This window comes from Falco biarmicus, unplaced genomic scaffold, assembly GCF_023638135.1.
Source record: "Falco biarmicus isolate bFalBia1 unplaced genomic scaffold, bFalBia1.pri scaffold_27, whole genome shotgun sequence".
In the NCBI taxonomy this organism is placed as follows: Eukaryota; Metazoa; Chordata; class Aves; order Falconiformes; family Falconidae; genus Falco; species Falco biarmicus.
The window spans coordinates 4,158,153-4,166,082 of NW_026611833.1; the positions used below are offsets into that span (position 1 = coordinate 4,158,153).

The 7,930-nt window shown below is 56.9% G+C and overlaps 1 pseudogene; it reads left to right on the top strand.

Moving 5' to 3' along the window:
- Window positions 1-4,396: 4,396 nt before the first annotated feature.
- LOC130143410 (olfactory receptor 14C36-like) lies at window positions 4,397-7,174 on the top strand (annotated as a pseudogene).
- Window positions 7,175-7,930: the final 756 nt, after the last annotated feature.

A 7,930-nucleotide genomic window follows, 5' to 3' on the forward strand; every position in this document is an offset into this window, starting at 1 on the left:
GGTTTTTGCTGAGGGTGCTCCAGGGAGTAGGAGACTCTGCTGTGGGCTCTGCAGGAGTCAGTCCTTCCCTACAGCAGTAGCGAAATAGGAACGTGGCGTGATCTAGGATTAAATACACTCAGGGCATCAAAGGGCTTCACAGCATTGCCACCCCGTGTTCACCCAACTATGGAGCGGAGTTGAGGGGATTTTTCTCTGTGTATTTTGTTCCGGTTGCCCCACCACAGCTGAGGAGTGGTTTTGGCACTGCCATTCCTGCTGCACTGCAGGTGCCATCAGGTGGGCCCTGAGAGGCAAAGAGACAATCCCTTTGTGCGGACTGAGGACAGCCAGTCTGTCCACCCGCCCTGGTTTCAGCTGCCCTGTGCTGGCAGCTCCTTGACCTGCAGGACTGTCACCCCCAGTGCTTCCCAGAGAAGGAACTGGACGCTGCTGAGAGCAGAGGCAGCCAGTTTCCAAGTACCGATCTGCAAACTCCTCATGCTGCCTCATCATACCTGAGAAGGATCTCCGCTCTGCCCCTGCAGCCAGGGACACAGAGGGCACATTGCAGCTGCCTGTGCACAGCTACCCAGCAGCATTCCTGGGGTGTCTTCTCCATGGGGCTCCCTGATCACACAGCGATGCCACCGGAGAGTTGTGCCCTTCTGGAGCGCAGCCTGCAGCCACCCAGCTCCTGAAGGTGGGCTGTCCTGAAGTGAGAGGTGTCTCTTTTGGACTTCTGGGAGCTTAGGTATCAGGAGGCGATTGGGAGACCTTACTGCCATAGGCTAACCTGTATGGCAAGACCCCTCAGGCTGGTCTCTCAAAGGACAAAGCAGAAAGGGAGAGGAGTGAGAATGATGTGAGAGAACAGCCCTACAGACATCGAGGTGAGTGAAGAAGGAGGGGAGCAGCGAGACAGAGGCTTGGTGGGATCCTGCAAGCCAGTGGTCAAGTAACCGCCCGCTGACAGCCACAGGGCAGCACAGTGACAATGCACGTTTAGGTGTCTGCAGGTTCTTTGCATCAGCGTTCTAGCACAGCTGCCAGATGGGCCAGCAGCTGTGATGCTCCCCTGGATCTGAAACCCTGCATCATTCGTGTCCACCTTGGTACTAGGAGCAAAGCAATGGTGGAGTCTCATCTCCCAGGGGAGTGAGGCAGGAGAGCAGCAGAGTGCAGGCCCCAGGTCACACACTGGCAGGCTGTGGCCTGTGCAGAAGGAGGGAACGCTCCTTCGGGTGCCCTGGAATTGCCTCACCGGTCTAAACCGCGTGGTGGATGCCTGGGCTGTTGGAGGCTGCTGTCCTTGCCGAGCAGCTGTGCTGAGCTCTGCCACCTGCCTTGGCACTTGGTTCCCTCAGGGTCACAGCTCTGTCTGCAACAGGACGGGCTGCAGCTGCCTCTGCGTGGGCCCCTGGCTGAGGGCCCTGCTGCACATCTGGGCTGAAGCCCCCCAGCTGTGGCACCAGCCCAGCTCTGCCTGGCCATGAGGCAACCTGGTACCAAGTGTCCCCGAGCCCGGGGGTGCAAAGGCTTTGCTTCAGAGCAGAGACATGGCCTGGGCAAGGGAGAGCTGAGTCTTGAGCCCTCGGACTGTGCAATGAAGTGCTGAAATGGGCTCTGCAGGGCTTACTGAAGCACTGAAGACATCCTCCCCGCCCTGCCTGTAGAACCACCAGACACACACATGCACACACACTCTTTTAGGAGTACTTGGATCCTTTGCTGCAGTCTTCCTGGTGTCCTCTCTAGTAATGCGTTAACAAAAGTTGATACTCCTGCACAAAACTTTTTCTAGTAAGAGAATTGCCACTGCTGGAAATAAGTGTGTCCCCCCAGGAGAGGCAAGGCCCGTGAGGGATTGCCTCATCCTGCTGCCCAGCAGGTTCCCCTGCAGCCCCAGGGACAGCTGGAGGGAGCCCAGAGGGGCAGGGGAGGGAGGCAGGGAGAGCTCAAAAGCAGCCCTTGGTGGGGGGCTGCTGAGAGCTCCCTGCTGGAGAAATCTGCAGAGCCCTGGAGCCGGTAAGTGTGTGGCTGCAGGGCAATGCCTCTGCAGTTCCTAGCCGGGTCTGCAGCAGCTGGGGCCCCCCCAGCCTGTGGGACCGTGTGGGAGCCTTGTGCTGTGGAGGAGGCCAGTGTGCTGCAGAGCAGGGCTTCCCTGCTGCAGCGTGGGAGGGCCAGGGCATGTGGGCTGCCTTGTGCCAGGGCCGGCTGCAGGGCTGTGAAGGTGGCTGTGCAGGCAGGGGTGCCCAGGGCTGTCCTTGCCAGCAGGGTCCCTGCAGCCCAGGGGGCTGTGTGCTGGGGCAGGGGCTCTGCCGCCTGCCAGGGGCAGCTCTCAGCCTGCCGGGGGGCTCCCGTGCAGCTCTGGGGGCGTATGGACTGAGCCCTGATAGGGAAGGATCTCTCTGCTGTTGAGAGTGTGCTGCAAGGGTGAGCGCTGCTTACAAGTATAGGTTACCCTCAGAATATGTCTGGATGAGACTTTTTGTATCGAAGGTCAGCGCAGGGATTGCTATGATAAATCCAGGGCTCTCCTCAATCTGTGTTTTCAGTTTTCTGTTGTTGGGGGCAGGAGAGGGAAGGCGGAAATGTTAATGGAGAGCTCGAGTTTGAAGATGTCCCTGAGACTGCCAGCTGTAACTCTGATGATGAGGAGGTCTGCCAGGAGCCTCCTGAAGTGCCCTCAGCCACTCGTCCGCCTATGAACAGCAGCAGCAGCACCTTTGCTGGAGCCATCAGGGTCGTTCTGAGCTGCCCTTTTCCCCCTGCGGGCAGGACCCTGTGCCCAGCCAGTGCCCTTCAGAGAGGCACGTTTGTGGGGGGCCAGTGCACAGAGGCAGAGATGTGGTCTGTGAGCACTGACAGGGAAAGACCTGGCACAGGGAGATACCTCCCACAAGGAAAGTCTCCTGACATCCAGGATATTGCAAGGACTGATAGGAAACTTCAGACAGAATTGTTGTTGAAGGGAGAATCAGAAAGCTCTCTCTGACCATGTGCAGTGCAGACCCCTTTCTCTGAGGCATCCCCCTGGCCTGCTCTCCCCCCAGCAAAGCCTCTGCCCTCAGGGCTGGGGGTCCCGAGGCGTGAGCCACCCCCTCTGCAGCCAGAGCTCCAGCAGAGCCGCGGTGCAGCTCTGCAGCCACGTGCCCCGGTCGCTCTGCAGAGCACAGGGGCTGAGAGCAGCTGCCCGGCAGTGTTGGTGTGTGGGAGGTGGCGAGCAGAGCTGGGCAAGGGCAACGCTGCCCTCAGTGCCTGGCTCGCTCGCCCTGGACACTCTTACCTAGACCATCAGTGCAATTTTACTTCTTTCTCTGCCGTTTTGGGTTAGTTTTATTCTCTAGCTCTTGCTGTCAGGCTCTCTGGGGATGGGTGTTTCAGCTGCAGAGTCACACTCTGACCTTGTGGGTCCTCTCCTGCAGGTGTGTCCATGGGAACAAGTGTCCCAGCTTTCCTCTCACCCGTGGGGCTGTGGGCAATGCCCTATGTGGGGCTGGGCAATGGGCTGGTTCTCCCTGAACCTGATGCTCTTGTTAGGGCACTTGGCTACCTCCTTGAAGTTCCCTTCCAAGCAGTGCGTTGCCCTCCAGAATGGAAACCTGTCCCCTCGCACCCATTAGCGATCTGAAAGCCCCACGTAGATGCGTAGAGTTTCTGTGATGGAGAAAACACTGCTGGGGTGGGTGAAATGAGCTGTGTATCCTTTGCTGTGGGTGGGATGCTGAGTTCTGATGAAAGTCTACATCCTTTACTGGTCTGTGGTGGGTCAGACCGTTCTCAGCAGTGCCTTGTGGTATTTCAGGGTAACATGGGAGTGTGGCCACCATTCATCTCAGGAAGGTGCAAGCCCACAGAAACTGGGAACCAGAAGGACAGACCACCTCCCCTCACTGGGCACTCACCCACAGGCAATCCTCTTGCCTCACAGACCTCACTCTGTTACCCCGGAGGGCAGCAAAAATGCTCTGCTTTTCTGACATCTGAAAATACTCAACAGGAGAGATGGGGGGGAGCTGTGAAAAAAACTAAAGCTCTCTTACAATGCCTTCACCCTTCCCGTTCCTTAGCTTTGGCGCTGCAGACGCTGACCAGCCCTTCTGCGTTGGCACTGGTTTCAGAGGACAAAGTTAAACACCAGGACTGGTCCCTGCCCCCACCCACTGCTGCAGAGTGGGGCTGGCTGGTCAAGAGCCCGTGGGCAGATGCCCTGCTCTTCATCACCCACACGGCCAGCACCAAGCAGGGCTGCAGCCACACAGCTGCAGGAAGGTCTCCGAGAAAAGAGAGGGATGTCTGTGTGTGACGGGGGGATGGTCTGTGGGAAATGGCTTTGATTGTGCTTGCAGAAGTCTCCCCTAAATTATCGCTGTCTTTTTCTCCTGTGACAGGACCATATGCCCAGAGGCAGCACATGTGCAACAGCAGCTCCATCACCCAGTTCCTCCTCTTGGCATTGGCAGACACGCGGGAGCTGCAGCTCTTGCACTTCTGGCTCTCCCTGGGCATCTACCTGGCCTCCCTCATGGCCAACGGACTCATCATCACTGCTGTAGTATGTGACCACCACCTGCACACCCCCATGTACTTCTTCCTCCTCAACCTCTCCCTCCTCGACCTGGGCTCCATCTCCACCACTCTCCCCAAAGCCATGGCCAACTCCCTCTGGGACACCAGGGACATCTCCTACTCAGGATGTGCTGCACAGCTCTTCCTGATTGTCTTTTTCCTTTCAGCAGAGTGTTCTCTCCTCACCGTCATGGCCTATGACCGCTCCGTGGCCATCTGCCAGCCCCTGCACTACGGGACCCTGCTGGGCAGCAGAGCTTGTGTCCACATGGCAGCAGCTGCCTGGGCCAGTGGGTTTCTCAACTCCCTCCTACAGACAGCAAATACTTTTTCACTGCCACTCTGCCAAGGCAATGCCCTGGGACAGGTCTTCTGTGAAATCCCACAGATCCTCAAGCTCTCCTGCTCACACACCTACCTCAGGGAAGTGGGGCTTATTGTGTCTAGTGTCTTAGTAGTGTTTGGGTGTTTCATTTTCATTATTCTGTCTTGCATGCAGATCTTCAGGGCTGTGCTGAGGATCCCCTCTGAGCAGGGACGGCACAAAGCCTTTTCCACGTGCCTCCCTCACCTGGCCGTGGTCTCCCTCTTTCTCAGCACTGCCATGTTTGCCCACCTGAAGCCCCCCTCCATCTCCTCCCCATCCCTGGACCTGGTGGTGGCAGTTCTGTACTCGGTGGTGCCTCCAGCACTGAACCCCCTCATCTACAGCATGAGGAACCAGGAGCTGAAGGGTGCAATGTGCAAACTGATAACTGGATGTTCTGAAGGAATAAAATTATGAATAGCATTTATAATGTAGTTCATCACAGACCCAGACTGTCTTCTGAATTTGTTGTAGTTGCTCATGGTATTTCATTTCTGACAAAGGTATCGTCCCCATTCTAATTCCTTCTGTGATTTTCTTTTCTGAAGGTGCCCTGCTCTCTCCTCATCTAACAAAGCCAAAGGGCCATTAGGCAACTTTATTTTTGCTGGGATTCTTCCTTCCAAGGCCTTTCTGGAGCTGCAGGGACTGTTCCTGTGTCCACAGACGGAGGGGAAAAGGTTCCTGGCATGGCAGCAGTACCAGGGAACACCAGCCCTTGGCTCTCCACTGCTGTCCTCCTTCCACTTCCACACTCTCCTTCTGACCCCATGCCTTGGTGTAAGGCCTGAGTGCTCTGGCAGCTTGGTCACCGCCGTGCTGCGTGGCAGTCCTGTGAGCGCAGGCAGGGGCAGGCAACGGGCACTCTGTGACGGTGCTGGCCTCCATAATATGTTCTGGACTTGTGGAGACCACCTGAATGCAGCACTGCAACGTGCTTCCTTGAACCAAGGTCCCCGTGCCCGTTGCTCATGACGAGGGCCATCTCCGCGAGGTGCCGAGCAGGGCGCGACACCCCCGGGCTGAGGTGCTGCCAGCCTCTGGCAGGGGCAGCAGGAGGCCAGGCAGTCACTGTGCCTGCTGCAGTGCTCTGCCTCCACACGTGCCAGGGACGGGCTCGTGCCTCTGAGCACCCCTGTGCGCGTGAGGCTGGGGTTCAACCACGGCAGCAGTGCATGAGGCCAGCTGAGGTGGGGACACCTCCCAGCGCCTGGCCGTTCCTGTGTGTGACTGCAGGAACAAAGGCCACTGTCCCAGGGAGATTCATCTCACCCGCCTTGGGCAGGCTCATTGCAAGTGCCTCGGTCTGATCACGGCACCCTTTCTGGATGGTGCCCTCAAATGTGTCCGAGCAATCAGGGAGGTTCTGGGGTCCTGGGAAACGGCAGACATCCAGCCTTTGTTCAGGAAAAGCAAGAAGGACAACTGGGAGAAATACAGGCTGCTCATCCTCACCTTAGTGTCTGGGGAAATGACGCTGGAAATACTCCTGCAGCCATTTCCAGGTAACTGTGGGACATCAAAGGGGTTGCTGCACCCATACGTATTGAGGCAAGAAGGGGATGGTTTGTACCTGGACCTTTGCAAGGGTTTTGACTTTTTCTCCTGCACTTTCTGTATAGGCAGATGGGTGACTTCTGGAGTGAAGAAATGGAGGATACTGTGGGGGGAAGTTGGCTGGGGGCTTGTGGCTATCTCTCGAGCTAGCTCAACAGCGTCAGGGAGCGAAACCCGACCTTGGGAGAGAGACACAGTTATGCCTGTTGGAAGGAAGCCATGGGAGCAAGAGGAGAAACTTGAAGCTAGGGAGTGGTCTGCAGAGCTTGTGGCCTTGTAGATAAAGGGATTTGCTGAGCTGCTGTGTCTGTAATAAAAAAAGAGCCCAGAGTGGAAAATTGCTGAGCAAAATTAAAGGCTGACACGTCGGCCCCCTGCAAAGGTATAAAAGGCTTGCTTGATTATTGATTAATAAAGTGTCTTCGAGGTGTCTTTGAGTGTCTTCGTGCCTTTGATCCTCTTCCAGAGTCGGTGCATCATACGCCACAGGGGCTCAAGACCAAATGTCACCAGTGGTCAAGTCCTCCTGGTGGCCACTGACTAGTGGCATCTTCCAGTGCAAGCAGTTGGGCCAATTGTGTTGAATGTCTTTATTGTCTCCCAGTACAAGTTGACAAAGTGGCTTTCCAGACCCTTCTGTGGATGATGCCAAAGTGGGCAGAGCCCTTGAGAGATGCCAACCAGTTCACCCTGCCTTGAGCAGGACAGCTGGACAAGGGCATTTACAGGGGCCTCTCCCAACCTGAGATATTCTAGGACTCATTGACTCACTTCCCTGGAGAGCTCAGCTGGGATGGGATAGCAGGGGGAAGAAGGGAAAACAGAGGCGCAGAAGCAGAGACGATACATGGTCCAGTAGAAACAAAGCAGTTCCCCTGAGGACTGTTCTTCCACCCAAATGGTAGGTAGGAAATCCATGAGATAAATTGGCTGACAGAAGCTTCCCTTCATCTGCTGGGTGCTGGGCCACGGGGAGGGTGACGGCTGAGGACGGTATCTCGTGGTCAGTTGTGTCTCAGGGACTCACATTCCAGCAGGAAGCCAATGGCTGTGACGGGGGCAGTGAGGCCAGTTCTGCCTGCGGAGGGGACAGGCCACCAGCAGCAATGTGCCTGGGAAAGGGGCGGTGAGGTCACCTCTGCCTGACACAGCGCGTAGGGCAGCCCCTGACTCATGGCTGGGACACGTGCTGTTAAGCTCCATCTGCCCGTGTCTCGGGCAGGCCAGCAGAACCAAGGGGCTTCTTTCTTGCTTGTCACATCGCTGCTGCCTGAGAACATGACTGCACCGCAGCAGGCACACGGCTTGCTCGTGTCTATGCGAGAAGCTGAAAGGCTCGCAGCCTTGGAAGAGCGCGGTGAGGCTGTGGCATGGTCAGGGGAAAGGCCACAAGGAGGGGGACGGGTCGGGATGCCCGCCTGAAGGGTGGTTTCCCAGGTGGTGGAGCTTTCCTTG